This window comes from Nomia melanderi, chromosome 8 (assembly GCF_051020985.1).
Source record: "Nomia melanderi isolate GNS246 chromosome 8, iyNomMela1, whole genome shotgun sequence".
Lineage (NCBI taxonomy): Eukaryota > Metazoa > Arthropoda > Insecta > Hymenoptera > Halictidae > Nomia > Nomia melanderi.
This window is the reverse complement of record NC_135006.1, coordinates 14,373,009-14,389,987: the sequence shown is the minus strand read 5'-3', so window position 1 is coordinate 14,389,987 and position 16,979 is coordinate 14,373,009. Positions and strand designations below refer to the sequence as shown.

General features: G+C 46.1%; 1 protein-coding gene across 1 annotated transcript in view; it reads left to right on the top strand.

The window, feature by feature from the left end:
- The first annotated feature begins 247 nt into the window (after positions 1-247).
- LOC143174153 (uncharacterized) overlaps positions 248-16,979 on the top strand; it is a 161,494-nt gene continuing 144,762 nt past the window's right edge. The window contains exon 1 of the mRNA XM_031969468.2: positions 248-484. The gene's annotated coding sequence lies outside the window, so the exon portion shown is untranslated. The remainder of the gene's footprint in view (positions 485-16,979) is intronic.

The window sequence follows — 16,979 nt, the reverse complement described above, 5'->3', positions numbered from 1 at the left end:
TTTGATCAGCAATAGAGAGGAAAGGCAGGTAACAAAACACCGAACCGAGTAGAAAGAGCGCGAGAACGTTGGTGTCCTACACGCGTAGGCTCGCGTCGCGTCGTTCCCGGCGAGTTTTCGAGTGTAGGTGGCCGCGTTCTCGCCCGCTCGCGCCACGCCTGCGCCCGCCCGCGAAGGGAGGAGATACAGTGGGAGCGGAGGGGCGAAGGGCGCGAGGCCTGGTACGGCCGGGTCGAGGCGACGGGACGCCGGCGTCCGTCAGAGCGGCGTCGCGACGCGAGAACGGTCCCCGTCCCGGTCCGTCAGTGCACTCGCGTACCACGAACCGGTGAGCCACTCCGTCACGAGAACGATCCACGTTCCCCTCTCACGTCGGTGTTTACGTCGGGGCACGAGGGCCGCGAGCGAGCGAGCGAGCTGCCGCAAGAGGCGTCCACGGAGCTGCGGAACCCAACGGGAAACGGCAGTCCCGACGGCGTAACAGGTACGAGAGACCCTCCGTCGCGACGGAGGCTTCTGTGTCCCGTCGGTTTCGGCCTGTTTTCCTTCGGGCTCGACCACACTGATTTCTGGGGGTGAGGGCAGTGAGAGTGGCCGTCTTTGTTGACTTTCGTCGGGGAGGTTATGTCGGGAACAGGGGAAATTTTGTTTTGATGCATGTTTATGTTGGAATTGAATAGTGAAAGTGATTGTCTTCGTTTGGTTTTGGGTAGGAGGTTGTTTAGGGGTTGAGGGAGGAAATGGTTAAGGGAATTTTGTTTGGATGCATGTTTATGTTGGAATTGAATAGTGAAAGTGGTGAACCTTATTTGGTTTTAGGTGAGGGGGTTGTTTAGGGGTTGAGGAAGGGAATGGTTAAGAGAATTTTGTTTGGATGCATGTTTATGTTGGAATTGAATGGTGAAAGTGATTATCTTCGTTTGGTTTTGGGTAAGGAGGTTGTTTAGGGGTTGAGGAAGGGAATGGTTAAGAGGGAATTTTGTTTGGATGTATGTTTATGTTGCAATTGAATAGTGAAAGTGGTGAACCTTATTCGGTTTTAGGTGAGGGGGTTGTTTAGGGCTCGAGGGAGGGAATGGTTAAGAGAATTTTGTTTGGGTGCATGCTTATGTTGGAACAGAATAGTGAAAGTGAAAGTTTTCGTTGGTTTCGGATTGATGTTAGGAGATATGGGAGGGAATCCTTGTTGTTGAGGGAATGGTCGTGATAGAACCGAGCAGTGAAAGTGACAATATCGACTGGTTTCTGATCGAGGAGATAACTGTTAAAGGGAAAATAGAGGAGGAGACGATAATTAAGAGGGGAATTATTTTTGGTGATCAGTCGGTTAACGTTCACGCTAGATCGAGCTGTGAAAGTGACAGGTTAAGTTTCAGAAGATAATGGAACGTGTTTATCGAGATCACACGAAGTTCTTCGGTGATTCCTTACAAAATGTCATTCACAATTTTCCCAATTGAAAGAGGGAAAAATTGAATAGTCGGACCTTTTCGTCGACTATTTTAGAAAGCTTTCTCGGTGTGCGTTAGAGGATGAAAGGATCGATCAGAGTTGGGTTTTGCATTCTTTCCGGGTGGCTCGGATAGATTCGATTCGGCTGGAACCGTGGACCGCTAATTTCGAGAGTGCATTCCCGTACTTCGCTCGGCACGTTGATTTTATCGGTCCGTTTCGCACATATGTATGCTCACGCGTACAGAGGTGGCTGTTTACGTTTCCGACAAAGTAGTTCTCGTTCCGGAGTTTCGAGATCAATCGATTTCGAAGCTGGTTCCCTGCGTTGGAGTTTACGGCTGTAGAATCCTGATAGAATCCTCTCCCGGTGCGAACCGGTGAAACGGCGATTACCCGTGCGGATGATTAGAAAGTGTACTCGCTCGGAACGTGGTCGTCGGTTGAAAGCGTTTATCTTCTATGAGTGTCCTTATCGCAAAGGGAAAATTAACGTATAATTACGGTACATTTAATTTTATGGTATTACGAAATGTTATTAAGCCCTCATCATAGCTCAAACTTACGAAACTAGTATAAAAAATTTCGCACGTCACTGATGTTTGAATTATAATTAAATTTATTACTGAAGTATAAGTAGTAGTTATACTGTAACTGAAATTCTATCAAATTATAGTCTGATCGTTAGCCATACGCGATGGAAAATTGGAACGAATAAAAATTTGGTTATGTTGTAGTATTATAGCGTCATAGTGTTATAGCGTTACAGTATCATAGCAATGCAGAAAACAGTTAAGACACGCAATTTATTCACGGATAAACCGCGTCTTTAAAAACTTCGTTATCTGCCGCTCCGAATGGCGCAAAAGGAACAATGCTTGACCAGAGTAAACGAGACGCTCTCCGAGAACATAAATCACTGTGCTCATTAATAAACGGCGCATCTGCTCGCCGCCTAAAGCCCGGTATTCGCTGGGAAACATTGTTATACGTTTATCCACCTTCGATATACTCGCTTCCTCAAGCGTACACCGGACTTCGCGGCATCGTTACCGTGCGAAACAAAAGAACAAACGCGTTATTCGCAATTCCCCAGTTTATAAACATTCAGATTCCTTAATCCGCGGTCGTACCAGCAGTTCATTCAACCAAATTAGCCTTCTTTCTCTTCGTTACCGTGTACATTCGTTTTCTAATGGTACTCTGACCTTACACCGACATTAACGACTGTTAAAAATGAAGACGAACAGTACTCGCAGCTTGTATATATTTACACCTCGCAATTTCCTCATTCTGAAAATATTCCAGTCAAAATGTTCGTTCAACTCCCATCTCGCAATCACAGTTGTCTCATGCGTAACGAAACAATAAAATATTAGAAAATACTCAAACAAAGTCTAACTTCCCGAAACCTACATTTCGTTACGATCCGATTCCATTACACAATTTCCAAGATTCCCCGATTACAGAATGAATTCTATGTAACCGCCTTCGTCTATATTCACGGATAACTAAGTTACAAAATGAATTGACGTACACGTTTTTATGCGATCATCAACCTAATCGAATCGCAGCGCAAAGTGCCTCAGTTCGAAGCTCGATCGGTCCATCGAAGGATTTCCGTGGAGGATTCAATTCTCATCTAGAAATAGAATAGGAGCAGCGGGAAGATCGGTAGCGGGAGTTAGCGGCGGTGACGGATCGACGGATCACGATCGAGCTGCAGCGAGTTCGAGCCGAATTCGTTGGCCCGATCGGGCATACGGGACGTTTTTATTCGCTCCGCGGGCAATAACAGCCCGACGATAACTCTTATCGGGAGCAGGCCGGGTTAATGTCGACCGAATATACGAGCGCGTCTCGTCTGGGCGGAAGAACGACGGTTAATCGAGGCGAATCGCGGAATTTTATGCGCGCGCCTGTACGCTCGGCGTCTCTGCGTAACAGGTGACACTTTCTGGGATTAAAATTATCGACGAGGACGAGCCGCTCCGTTAACAGCCCGAAACTGTCGCGTGGCATGGTGATTTCGGACAGAATTTAATAAACACGAACGTCGATCAGTCTTCCTGAGTAACTTACATTGATTCGTTATTACATTTGTATCGTCGATCGTTGTCGATTAGAATAGATGAATGCAGATCGACTGCGTTTCTTTATATAGTAAATTATTAATCGTTGACGGTGAAATGTATCTTAGGAACGTAGATTGGATTCCTTCGTTTATTAAGTAAGTCGTTGATCAACGAAGATAAGGTATTTCCATCGAACGTAGATCGAATTCTCTATATCAAGCAAATCTTGAATACTGTAAAGTATGAAATAATTTTTTCCAAAATGTTACTTTCACCGTTTCAATATCCCAATCAAAACATTCGAGCGACGGGAATAAAGGGAACTGATTTGAGAAGCGCAATCGAACCGACTAACCAACCGTTTATCCGGTATTAAATCGATACTACCGCGATAATTCCGATTACCATGGAATTAACTTATCGCATTCGGTCAACGGAAGGAGAAAAAAACGGAATGATGAAGTATCGAGCAGCGTCAACGAAGATTGTCAGCGATTCCACCCGTGAAATCGAATCGTCGCGAGCCAGGGGTTCGAGGGAGCGTAACAATGGCGGGTCCGCTGAACAAAGCGAATTATCAGCTGCGAAACGCGCTAGTCGGCGCGTGCCGCAAATTATTCGAAAACAGATGGAACTGCGCATGAAACGGAATCAAACGGAGCCAGCGATGGATTCTCCAGGTGCACCGCAGCCCGACGCATATAGTAAACCGGCGCGGAAGTTAACTTTTGGGCAAACGACGCGCCAAAGGATCTGCTAATTACCGGGAAAATCGCGGCTGGATTATTCTCGTTGCGATTGGTTACATCGAGTCCCTTTGATCTCGACTGCGAGCGATCTTTTGGTCCACTCGCGCGTTTCCAATTTTGAAAACAAACTAATCCTAGCGCAGGGAAACGCGCGACGTATGGGGAGGACTTAAACATCCGCGGAATCGAATTTGTGTGAGCTAATTACCTGAATGTACGTACGTTATTTAAGCACCTCCGATTTTGGGAATCATTACCGGAATTTATTTACATACCTTATTTTCGATAATTCACTGGTGTTCGTTCAACGATGGATGCTTCGATTATTTGCCGTATTCGTTGGAATATTATTCTTCGTATTCAAATGAAAAATCGTTTGTCGCGCGAATGACCGATTTACCAGAGAGAAATGCATTTTCCATCGTGTTGTTCCAGAGAAGTATGAATCGCGAAGGTAAATATAAAAAGGAGCCGATATTATCCGGCCGAATATTTATAGAATAACGCCGAATACAATTTTATTCGTTACCCTTATCTGCCGCCGCGTCGGCCGGCCGAATAGAATTTTCATGAGGGCTGGCAAAGGTACGCGAAGTTATTGTTATTGTTATTATTATTCCGTCCCGAGGAGCGGGCCGCGGCGAAATGTAAATTTCTGGAACGAGGAGTTTCGAAATATTCAGGGCCGATTAACCGTTCGCGCGCCGCGTCCAAACAGACCGTGATTTCCAAGCATTCTTTTGAGGAGCCGTCTGAAATATTCATAACGGGGCATCCAGAATTTTCCGCGCCCTTTGTGGTCCGCCGCGATTCAATTCGAATTCATATTTTCCGCGGAGATTTTCTGGCGATTAAAAGACAGGCCACGGATACAGCGTCCGATCCGGCCGCTTCGCTTTTACATTAATGCATAACTTTCCGCGATCTTCGCGGGGGAAAATGTTCGAACGGTTATTAAAATTTCCTTTCGATATCGGAACAATATCAAGAACGGACGGTGCAACGGAAGCGTACCGTTTTGAATTTCGTTCGCTCGGGATCATGCCTTTCCGAGGAATTTCACGGTGATCGATGCGGCGCTCGTAACTTTTATGGATAATAAAGTATTTCCAGATTAAAGTACAGACTCTCTGACTGATCGTAAGCCGTTATTATACAAATAGAAAAGTAACTTGACATATTCCGCCCAGAATTTATTTCTTATTTAACAATTCTTTAGACAAGCTCTATTTAGAGTTGAAAATTCAACGACCAAAGATTCAAAAACTGCAGATTTAAAGATCGAAAATCGAAGGTTCGAGCGTTGAAAGTTCAAAGATAGTACATATTCAAAAATTAAACTTTCGAGAATAGAATATGCAACAGTTGAAAGTTGAAAAATTGAAGGTTCAAACACTGACGGTTAACAAATTCAAAATCCAAGTTCAAAAATTCGAAACCCATCCCCGAGGAAAGATCGTAACGAACGAGCGAGATCGTAAACGGTCACCGATAGTTCCATTCGCTTTCCGTACTCCGATCGGCAAAGTTTACGATCCGGCGCGTTGCTGAAGGATAAACCTGTTCCAGCGTGCGCCAGCTTTGCGTAAAGTCCATCGATGAATCGATCGTGGACGGATCGCGCGATACGATAATGGTGTTCACCGTGAACGGAACGTGGCCAGAAACGATACGGATCGCGCGATATCCCAGTAAACCGTCGACGGCCGCGTGGATCACAGATGATTCATGGCGCGCTTAACCGGCGACTCGTCGACGTCTGTTTGATAATATGGGGCGGCAACGCGGACGAATTTAACGTGGTTACGTGCCACGAAGGAAATATCGCTGGCAATTATTCGGTACCCGCCAACTCGATCTTGCTAATTAGCACGGCCAACAATTTAATCAGCCGCGCGCCCCGAAATCGTTCCGTTCGGCTCCGTTTCTTCGTTTTTCCCTCACCCTCCCGCCCTCTCTTCGCGTTGATTTGAACCGGAACGAATATCAAGTGATTGTACATTCAACACACTCGAGACCGACGACTCACAAAATCTCACTCGTGCAGCCAGTCGTCGAGAATGTGGGTCACGTACACAAATCTGCCATTAACTGTTACGAAAATGAAATTACAGACGTGAGTTTCTTATCGAGAAACTTCTTTATTCGATTTCCTTCATTTCTTCTATAGCCAATCGGTTTCGTGAGACGGACATTTTTGAGTTCTGAAACTTCTATGAACCTTTTCTGTAAAGCACTGAATTATTCATCGAAGTCTTACGTGATAGGGAAGGGAACCGTTTATCAATCTCTTATTACGAACAGTCGAATTATCGTTTACTGCTTCCGACTTTGCGGTACAAAGTTCATTATACCTTTCCGCTTTAATTAACCCCTTGAGGTACAGTGACGAGTGAGACTCGTGATGAAGATTTCTAGACTAATTTAACAATAATCGATGTTATTCATACCCACGGATCAAAGCAAACAACTATTTTGCTATTATCATTACTTCAAATGAAATTTCCACTTGAAGTAGGATGGACAATTTTGTTGCATATCTTCCAATTTGTCGATAGTAAAATGGTACATGAGCTTAGTGGCGAAAGTAAATAGTACGCCAAGGGGTTGAAAAACATCGAGTAACATTTCCCAAGCACCCGCTCCACCTACGATCGATTCCGACGCCAGAAAATCGCTTAAATCACCGTCAAAGACAAAAAGGGCCAAATTCTATTCGCGAATCTTCCACGGTTAGTTTCCCGCAGGACTAGTTTGCACTGTAACGCCGCGGATTTTCAATATTTATGGTAATCTCGGAGAGGAACAGCGTTCCCGTTACACGGCCTATTGATATGGTAATAGGCGCCGCGAATTGGCCGAGCCAACGAGGACACGTTTCGCGCGCGGCCGCCGGTTTTCCTGTATATTCAACAAGTAACCCGCGTCCCGGCCGCGATCCACCCGACGCGACGCGCTCCGCCCGGGGAACTTAACCCCTTCACTGTCGCGGGTTTAACCCTGTGACCATTTTTACCAGGCGATGAAACGGTTATGACGGTAATTGTTCGAAACTGTGATACGCCGACTGAAAATGTCGCGGAGAACTGAAATGAAGTCGTAACAGTTGTTAGGTGCATCGGATTCCCTTGTGAATCTTTAGTTTATCAATATTATTGTTGTTGTATAGAAGTGCCAGGAGAATAACAGTCACAGAACCGACAATAAGGGTTAATTCCGAGAAACCGGTATCTCATCTTCAAAGATCAATTCCATAAGTTTCTTCAGTTTCTTAAGATTGATTTCGAAAATCAATTGTTCAGGGATATGCACTGAACTTTTCATTTAGATCTCATGCAAAGAGTGAATATCTAAAATGTAAAAATGCTGATCCTCGAACAGCTGAGGGTGGTTGTCGAAGGTAATGGTCGCTTCATAAAGTTATTCGAGCTACGATCCCTTGAAAGATTCAGAGGAACGGTGACGTAACGGTGTTTCAGTTCGGGACACCGAACAGTCGTGCTCAAAGGAAAAACCAGTTGCGTGCTCAGTTCCTACTGCACTGCCTAAACAGATTCGTTCGCATCTGTAATTTTATTGTAACACGAGTAAACGGAAAAGGATTTTCCTATTATGTCCGTTGCTTGCGCAACGCCTTCGCCTACGCGCCGGTTAATTGGAATCGCGTTCTGCCTGGTAGCCGAAGGAGGCGCGCCGCGATTCGAGGCGGAGGCTCGTTCCGCGCGGCGTCGGTCGCGTCCGTTCAAATAAAGCCGCGCGCAATCGATTCGCCGGGACCGGGAAGTGTCCTGGATGGCCGGGTCCCCCAGCCCGTCGCAAGATAAACACGACGGTGCCGCGTTAAGCCTCGAGGAAGCGCGCGAGAACGCGAGCGGAGATGGCCGAGGGACGTGAGGCGAATGTTTGCCGTCATCCTTAATCCGCTCGCCGTCTCCGCGGCGTATCGGAATTCCCTCCCGTCCGCGGAGCCGCCTCCGCCGTGCTCGGGGGCCATTTATTTCCCGCGTCCGACGCGATTTTTAAAAAATATCCTCGGGAAATTGGAGTCCCGCGCCGTGCCGCGCGGCTCGTGGGCGGCGAACGGCGGAGCCTTAATGGAGAACCCGCGGCTTTGACGTTGAGGAGGAAACGATGGAGATAAAGTTGGACAACCAAGAGGTTTCTCGAGTCATTGTAACGTTGCGGTTAATTTTGAGGATGCCGGAATTGATTAAAGCTTAATGGAGGCTTCGCTCGCCGAGACACTTCGGACGACCGCGTTGAAACAGAAGCTTGACGGCTCTGGATACAGCGGGCGGACGAGGAAGGTCGATGGAAAAAGACTTCCGGTTCTGACGTTGAAGAGGGGAGACGACGAAGGAACGGTTGTCGCGTAACGAGGCTCTCGGAGTACTTTTCGAATTCAGTTTGGGGACCGCGGAGCTGATGAATGCGGAACGTTGCTCGTTAGCGTGTGTTTCCACTGCGAAGGGTGGAGCAGGAGATGAACCGGTTAATGAAGTTTTGTTAATAAAGTGTTCATAGCCGGAATGAATTTTCTCTTTACCGGATCGACGGTTGTAAAGTTTACTGTCGGATCAACGGGGAATTGAGTTTTTTATTGGAATATTCACGGGAGGGAATGGTGTAACATGGTGAAGTTATTCCGGGGATCGGCTGTTGGAGCGTACACCGATTATGCGCCAGCTGAAAAAATATTTGCAATCGGTGGAATTAATTCGGCCAGATCGCGGAATTGATTTCGCGACTGGCGGAACGTTCCGCGCGGAACTTTATCGCCGCTGCGATCGCGGGTCGGCCGACATACTGTATCTGCAGCGTACATTCGCGGCCCGAGCTGATAAATGTCGGCAAACGAACCATAGTCAACGGGAATTATATTCGCGTGACAAACATTTATGGCCGTTGAATCCGCGGTGAATATCTGTGACGTCGCAAATTTCGGTGGTCCGGGCGTGCCCTCCGCTCGAAAACGGAAAATCCCGAGGCAATGTTTGCTCCACGCGCGAAAACATCGCGTAAAACTTTCGGCTCGCGGCCTGACGCGGCAGGAGCAGTTCGACAGCGTGTACGAAGGGCTGAGGTTAAACTGCTGGAATCCCTGTAGCTATCGGCGAAAAGCTATTAGTCTATTTGCAAGTAAAACTATGGCGAGCTGCTCAGAGTTTGGAAGCATTGTTCGCGGATGAATATAACGCCGAAAGGGACCGTTTGAAATTGAATATATTGTTACACTCGGCGCTGATATTTTTCAAGTTAACGTTGACCCCTTGCCGTACAATGACGAGTGAGCGATGAAGATTTCTGAACTAATTTAACACATTGAACGCCGGCTAAATTTCAGCTACTAGAAACGGGAGCGTCGGTGATTGTATCGATACATTTTTAAACATCGATTAAACGAGAATTTCTGACTTACGGAAGAGAATAAGGAATTTTGTAAATTTTACATTGCACTTGTGTTATACATATCTAAAATGTTACACGAATGTTGTTCATTACCCACGGATCGAAGCAAGCAATTTGGCTATTATCAATGTATCATCTTCAAATGAAATTCCCACCTGAAGTAGAATGGAAAATTTTGTATTTCTTACAAATTGTCGATAGTAAAATATTACACGAGCTTAGAAAGTAAATAGTACGCCAAGGGCCTTTGGAAAAAAGATCCTTTGAAAACGAGTGAAAGGTTAGACGTGGAAGATGCGGTGATATGAAAACTGAATGAATGATATTAATTTGCAACTTTTAATTATTCATCTGACGCTTTTCGATTTCTTAAGGTCGTAGGTTTGTGTATTGCAATGTTTAGTTGATAATTCGAATGTTGCAATCAAAGAAAAAAGTCTCTTCGGAAGGGACAGGAAAAGAGGCTATTATGTGTGATCCAATGAGGATAAATCTACTGGAACCTAAAGAGAGAGAGAGAGAGAGAGAGAGAGAGAGAGAGAGAGTCGATTATTAACTAAGCGAATAAGAAGATTGCGGGAGAAGAGCGGACGCGGCAGTTCACCGCGAATTTCTCATTTGGAACTGTCCCAGCCGCCATCGACTAATAAATCAAGAGATTCGGAGCAATTAATGGAGGCGTTGTGGCTTCGAGACGTGATTAATTGTAGGGCACGGTAAATATTCATGGAAATATAAATTGAATCGCGCGACGCTTAACCGCGCCCGTCGGCGCGAACAATGATGGTTCTTTCATGGAGATCACAAATCATCGCACTACATTAATAACTGAGGAAAAACGAATCTATTTATCATTGGACATCGTGACATTCGCTGCAAATCAAAGATTATCAAACCGTTCGCACGCGGGATTCCAAGGACTCGGACACGTTCTAAACTCACAATTCTCACGAACGAATACGCGAAGGCATACTCGCGCCGAAAAGTCAAGCTTTCGCAAATGTAACAAACAAAAGAACAATCAAGAAGAAAACAATTTATAAGACTTCCACACGAACGGCCCTATCACGAGATCAAAAAACCAACGACAAAGTACAAATTCCGCAAAAACATATTCACTCCAACATCGCGTCTTCAACCGAAAGATACAGTCCGATTTTTTGCCATCGGTGCACTTGCAGCTAGAAAAAAGTTAATGAGCGGTGTTCATTCGTGCCTCCATTGTCACCGTTCGCCAACGAAACCAGACGCACCGAAGCCACTTCCGTTCCGCGGCTCGTCCCGTCCCTCCCGTAATCAATGTCCCTAATATCCTGGCTAAACTATCCTTTTCTTTGGCCTGTTCCGCGATCCGCCGGAGCGGGATTCCCGGCACGTTCCAGGGAGACTGGATTCACCGTCGGTTTTTACCATAACATCGATCCGGACCACTTCCCCTTCGCCTGTCCGCCGGCCGCTCTGCTTTTCTCCCTTTTTCTTTGCACCTCCGTCAAGATTTATTGCCTCGCGGCCGTCGTCGTGACCCATGGAACGGATTCGACAAGAAAACCGGGGAAAAACGAAGGGAAGAAAGCAACAACAACAAGAAAATGGAATCAACGACGACCCGGGGACTCGGATTAATTACGTATCAGTTGATTTCCGCGCGCGAACGCGACGTCCTCGGGTGCCGGGCTGGATCGGGAGCCGCTCTCGCTAGTCGGCGCGTGAAAAATACGAATGAACATCGACGGCGCGCGGAATTTTAATGTCCGCGATGGACGCACGGTAGAATTTCATCTCTGAAAGCTGCCGTGACACGCGCCATTGATTCCCGATACTAATACGCGCGCCGTCCGCCGTCTCGCGGCTCGATGAATAATTCCGCGATCTTCCTGCGCGATTTCTCCTTCTGTAAAGGGACATCGAGATGCAGCCGGGAATTTTCAATTAGCTTCGGGATGTTTTATTAGCTCTCTCGAGCGAAGAACTTTGGTAATTTTTCGAGGAGACTGTCTAATTGTAGCTGAACGTCGAGTTCTGAGAGTTATCCTGTTGAGAAAGGAGAGAATATTTTGGAAGAAAATGGTCTCGGTAATTAGCGATGCGGTTGGAAGCTTTGTTAACGAGTGGTTCGTGTTTATCCGATCGATAATGACTGCTTCTCGGTGAGCAATGATATCTGTGTCAGCGTAAACCGTGTTGTACCGATGTTTGCGCCGCTCGTACCACTTTTCTGTCATTAAATCGCATCGATTGCACTCGATGGTCGTATTAATTTTATTCGTCGTTAGTTACGCGTTCGCGAATGTTCGTCCGCGAAGGATCACGCGAATGAAATTGTTGTTTGCATTAAATGGGAATGTTCATTCAAACGCGAAGCGATGCGAAACGCATTCGTTTCCAGGTTCGAAAGGAAACTTGCTCGAAGACGATTTATGGCCACCGGTCGCGTTCCCATTGAGGTTTGATTAACGACGCGGCGCGACGAGACGTCGGAAAGTCAGAGCCCGACGGGCCACGCGTGTAGGTTCGCGCGAAAGCAATTTCGCCGGCCGAAAGATTGATTTCGCTCGCGTTTTTTCGTCGAAATCATTCCTATTGAAATCGCGGTGCACGGTTCCCCTGCGAAGAATACGATTCACCGAGTCACGATTTTAAATCGACGTATGGCGGAGCTTCCCTTATTCGAATTGCAAATGGAACAATCGATCCTTCCATGGGAGATTTGATTGATTCTAATGGATTCGAAAGGAATCGATTAAAATTTTTGGCGAGAATTGTAAATAGAGCCGAAAGGAGACGAAGCAGTTTTCTTGAAAGATCTGTTGCGCGATAAATAGCGCTGACACCTAACGAAGGGAAATGTATTTTTCGAAGCAGATACGTGTAAGGAGAACAGTCGCTATAATCTTGAATAAAGTAACAATTTATACTTGCGGAAGTGCCTCTATTAGGACTACGATTCGTAATTCAATGTATTGGTAAATCAATTCAATAATTTCTCAAAGAAACATTTGTTATCTTATTAACACGTCGAATGATTAAACATTAGATTTTTTTCATTTTCTGTATTTTGCTCTATATAGTGTGACATTGAACGTGTTAACTCATTCACTGAGTCACGAATATACTCGTAGCAAGAGATTGCCAGTTTGGTACAATCTTGGTATTTGAAATGTGTCGTAATATAAAGCAAAATAAATTGAAAGTACAAATGAAATGACACATTTTATAACAGTGAATGTGTTACCGCAAGATTTGTCATTGTGATAAAAGAATAAGAATAACAATAATGACAGTGAACGTGTTAACCCTTTGGCGTACTATTTACTTTCGTTACTAAGCTCGTGTAATATTTTACTATCGACAATTGACAGACAATTTGTAAGAAATACAAAATTATCCATTCTACTTGAAGCGGAAATTTTATTTGAAGATAATACAATGATAGTAGCAAAATAGCTGTTTGCTTTGATCCACGGGTGATGAATAACATCGATTGTTGTTAAATTAGTCTAGAAATCATCACAAGTCTCATTTGTCATTGTACGGCAAGGGGTTGAACAGGCCTCTGTCCAAGATTTAATATAATACCGACGACAATTGAAAACATTTGACAACTTAGATGGAATTCCAGAATTACCCTGTATTGTATGCAAACGGAATTTCCCCGTTTCACTGCGGATTATACGAAGTTGTTGCGGAGAAAATGTAATTCCACAGGAAGTTCCACTTTCCTGCAGGTTTATATGTTCCGCAACCAGCATGACGCATCTAAAGAATGCGTCCACGCATTTCATTAAGCGGAGGTGCACGTACTTTCCTCACGCGAAACAATTCTTCTGGATGCTTTGCGTACGGAACTGTGCTAAGGCGACCTAAATATAACGAGAAACGAATACGCTACGTTGTATTCCAATTTTTCCGCGCGGTGTTCCTCTTTCCGAAAGAAAACGACGCCGGAATATTCGACTGGCGGAGCAGGTATCCTAAAATAGATGTTCGGATACAAGATGTTCTATATTCTCAGAAATGTCATCTCTTCCCTCCTATCGATGCAACGCAGCCCCGCATTCAATATGCACTAAAATGGAATTGTTATCGTCATTATTATATCCAACGAGGATACGGCAGCAACGGCGGCGCAGCTCCGAAGTTTCAAAATTTTTCCGCTACCGGAGACCCGCGGTAACTTGTTCGAAAACTCGTTAAAATAACAATGTACCCTGTTCAGATTTCGAGAATCCGGCGAACGACGCCGTTTCGTCGCCGAAATGTTCCCAGGAAGTTGGATGCGCGGTGGCTAATGATTCTTATTCACTTTTCAGAAGAGCGTACGCGCTGGAAAATAATTTCCGCTAAACCGAGATGCGATTCCCCTTTTATAACCAGTTACACCGAGTCCCTTTCAAAGTAGAGAACAGACATTATACTCCCAATGCACTCGTTAAAAATGAACATTCCAAACGGAGAATTAAATTCGCGGAATACCATGCTGAACCGGGAATCCTCTTTTCCTACTTAAAACACAGAAAATGGGACGCGGCGCGCTTACGTCTGGTGAAGTTTAGCCCAGAACAAACACGTTAGCGCGATGTTCGTTCGCGAAATGGACGGCGCGACCGAAATATGGGAGATTTTAATCGCGTCGCGCCTCTAGACGTGTTTTAAAGTGCGAACAAGTGTTTTAGGAGAGTCGGTCGCTCGAGTCGGTTCGCGGGAGCCTTGAAGCTTAAGGGTCGGGCGGAGGAATTCCGCAGTAAAGAGCGTCTGGTTGGAGATTTTGAAAACAGTCGTGACGTTAGGGGCTCGTGCGCGACGAAAATTTCTATTTACATGCCGAGCGTCGCGTCCCGCTCGCATAATTAGTTCTCCGGGGCGTAATTCCGTCCCCGTTACTCCTCAGAAATGAAATTCTCGGAGGGAGCCGTGTAAATTCACGAGCGCCGCTCCCGAATCCGTAAATCATTTCGCGCTCGCCGATATTTGACGCGTATTAAGCTGTTCGCGCGGGACGAGTCCGACGGGCGACGAGAAATTGATGAGCTTCCAGTGCCTCGTCGCATGGTTGCCGATCGGGCGGAGCCAACGAGAGAAAGTTAGCCTGTTACTTAACGTCTCCGAGAGTTGCCGTTACTCCAAGCGATTAGCGAAGTGCGGGGGAACGAACTTAACGGAATGATAGGTTTCCGGGGAGAGCGTCTTTCCGAGCGGAGTTCGAAGATCCGTGCGTGTAGACCCCGGAAGTCCGTGCTTGCGGACCCCGTGGAAGATTCTTGACGCGTTGGTAACGACGCGAGCCGACTAATGCGGCAATGGCGGTAAATCTAGCCGTTGAATTAGCGAAAATAACCTAGCTTTCCATTTTTCTATTGTCTACACAACTTCTTAACCCTCTAAAATAATTGCGCGAGTTCTGCTTACTATGTGCTACCGCGGTTTATAAAAAACCAATTCGATTGTCGTGATTCGAAATTACTCGTCGGATTGTCTCGTGCTTCGCGCATGTTAAGAATGTCGTGTTCTATAAATATTCTTTAAAGTCACCTATCAGTATATTGGCATCTTGTTGGTTTACTTCATTTTGCACTCGAAGTGGTGAATAAAATGAAGTAAACAGTTAACTTAAACTTCTATACGCTCAGGCATGAAAGTTCGTCATTGTAACTTGAAAGTTACGAAATATATTCGTTCGATGAAATTATTGAAACTATCGAATACATTTTTAATTCGTATTCTTATGTGGATATCTATTAATTTTGTACTGCACAGATTTTGTTATAATAATGAACAAAAATTCGGCGCATAAAGGGTTTCCTAATTCTCTTGAGAATTTGCCATAGCTTCTTCGGATAAGCTCTGATCACTTAACGTTGAAACCGAAGAACTTGAAAATTTGTTATCAAATAAACTTATAGAAGCAAAAATTAATATTCAATACACTTATACAAATAGAAATTGATACTCGAAAATTGGAAATTCGTATGAAACGATTCCGGACAATGAAACTTAACCGCGCGAACACTTCGATTGCATAAAGATAAGAAGCGCACCCTAAGATCCCGTCCAATCGAACTCGAAAATTGAGCGAACTTTCCGAAAAGAAAGGGGGAAAAAAAGACTCGTCCACTTTCGCAAATTAATCGCCGTAAGTTCCCCGGGAGAAGTTCCACTCCCGGCGTATTAGAGGCGCCGGAGGCGTCCTCGAGGACCGCGCTACCCCGTGCTCGCGGTAATGGGGTGTTTTTTTCCTCCCCCGATGCTCCACGGTGTAATTACGTTCAACGGGGACATACTGGTGACGCGGCGAGAGCCCGAGCGACGTTTAAAACTTTAAAAGGTTGCCGGCGCGCCTCCATCGGGCGTTGATCGCGGCCGGGACGTAAACCCGGCCGTTCCGCGCGCGGAACGTTAACGGTTTTAGCGCGATCGCATCCGGCTGATCGTTTAACCGGCCCTTTTAAGCATCGACGCTGCACACACAGATACACGCGCGCACGCCACCGAGGAGAAACTTCTCACAGCACCGCCCGTTTCGACGGTGAAACGAATTACCGGGCAGGGCGTATCGGTTTTTTTACGGATCAAGCCGGAGAAAGCGTCGAATCGAATTAAGGCGGGCGTTCGAGGAAAGAGATCCTTCAGTTCGTTCCGGGAAGAAAAGGGAATCGAAAGGGAGGAGGTGCTCGCGCGAGGGTGCAAACGATTCGGAAAAACTTCCAGACCGTTGAAATTTTTATTCGGAACTTCCGGGGAACGATCTCGCCTCCAGTGAAACCCGCCGAGCGGAAGACGTAGTATCCCCCTTTCTTTCGTTCGTTTCGGAATTCCAACGGTTCGGCAATCTCTGCACCAGACGCGGCGACTTTCGAAAAATTTTACGATCCACGGATATAGAACGCGCCCTGGACCGAACCTCTTCGCCGATAAAGCTTTACGAGCCAGCTACGAGCTGCCGCGGACCTTTCGCCTCTCGCTTATCGGCGAACTTCGGCTTCGTTCTTTTTCGAACGCCGCCATAGATCTTCGTAACGGCGGCCATCATCGGCCGGTGACGCTTATCGATGATCGTCACTGACGCCCGATGGCTCGGTGCAGCGCGAACGTCACGCGAAAAGGAATATTGATCGGGGAATGGCTCGCGAAGCGACGTCGGGATCAGTTGTTTCGGGAAAATATGTCCCGGGGAGAAATCGATGGGGAATCGGTGCTCTTTCGAGCGCGAAACGTTCCGGAAGTCGAAGGAGAGCGAGATGAGGGTCTCGAAAGTTTTCGAATTACCCGCCACTCGAAGCGAAATTTACCGGCCGAG